Below are 1,231 nucleotides of genomic sequence, written 5' to 3'. Positions count from 1 at the left end.
CTATTTTCATTCATTTCAGACGGAACTATTCACAGAGTTGTATTATATTAAACAGAACTTCCAATTTTCACCACTGTTCTGCGCCAAGTAACATTTCCTCTGATCACTGAGCAAATCCCGATGATGAGACATTTCTTCTTTCAATCAAGCCCCCCCCGCTCCAAGGTGTCCTGGTTTTCTCAAATGAAAATATGGTCACCCTAAAGTATGACCAAGAGTCATTTAGTGGAATCCTGATGTCTATTCGCTGCTAGCTATTTCAAAGAGGGTAAAGAATCATTTGACTGTAGTTTACTGGTTCTTGATTAAGCAAGTAACTTAATAAAACATTATTTGGCCAAATAATGTTTTATTCACCTCATGGATTTTAATTGTGAATCGGTCTGAAAACCTTCCAATTTCTCTAAATTGGTGAAAAGCTAATTTGACCATATCCCAAATTCCTCCAGATAAACTTTGGTTTCAAACACAAAAATTCATCTTAAACTGTAATATGGTTTTCAACCATGTTTCCCTTCTTCTTTTTACATTGTGGTTTAGTTTAGTTTAGTTTTTTCTAGTCTTAGATGAGAGTATTAAACTGAAATATGTTTGACTTGGTTCTGAATGATTTTTCTTAATAAACTCATATTTTGAACAGAAGTTGTGGTGTATTTGTTCCATGTATGTGCAGAATTAACTGTGTGACCATGATTAGTGCTTGAATCACTCTTTCATCTATTGTTCTAACACACAGCTAATAGGGCTGTGTAACAGCCGAAATAATATCTGATTAAATAAGATATTTTACCACCCCTACCGGGCAGGGCAATAGACATCTTGAAGTATCAGAAATATAAACTCCCAGCTGGCTGGGAATTGAATTGAACATAAAATCACAACATAGCCTCTGTGCTAAACACGCTCAGGAACTTAAGTTCCACAATGTTTCTTTTGCTATTAAAATTATTTAATTAGTGAAAAAAATAACCTAAAAGGTACTCTGAACCAAACATGGTGTACTAAAATGGTTCAATACATCCATGTCTACCGTTACACCCTTTATGCTTGGCTTTCCTAGACAGTGACAAGAAAGGCATTGAAAATGTTTTCTCCTTTTATGTTATTACTATTTTAGGCTGTCTATCAGATCAAACTTTAAGGCCACTTAATCACTAGAAAAACTCAATCTAGATAAGTCATTTTTTCTTAAAATAAGTGAATTATCTTGGATTCTGGAGGTAAAAGAAAC

This window comes from Cyprinodon variegatus, unplaced genomic scaffold (genome assembly GCF_000732505.1).
Source record: "Cyprinodon variegatus isolate N-32 unplaced genomic scaffold, C_variegatus-1.0 Scaffold938, whole genome shotgun sequence".
NCBI lineage: Eukaryota > Metazoa > Chordata > Actinopteri > Cyprinodontiformes > Cyprinodontidae > Cyprinodon > Cyprinodon variegatus.
The sequence above is the reverse complement of the archived record's forward strand: the minus strand, read 5'-3'. Positions refer to the sequence as shown.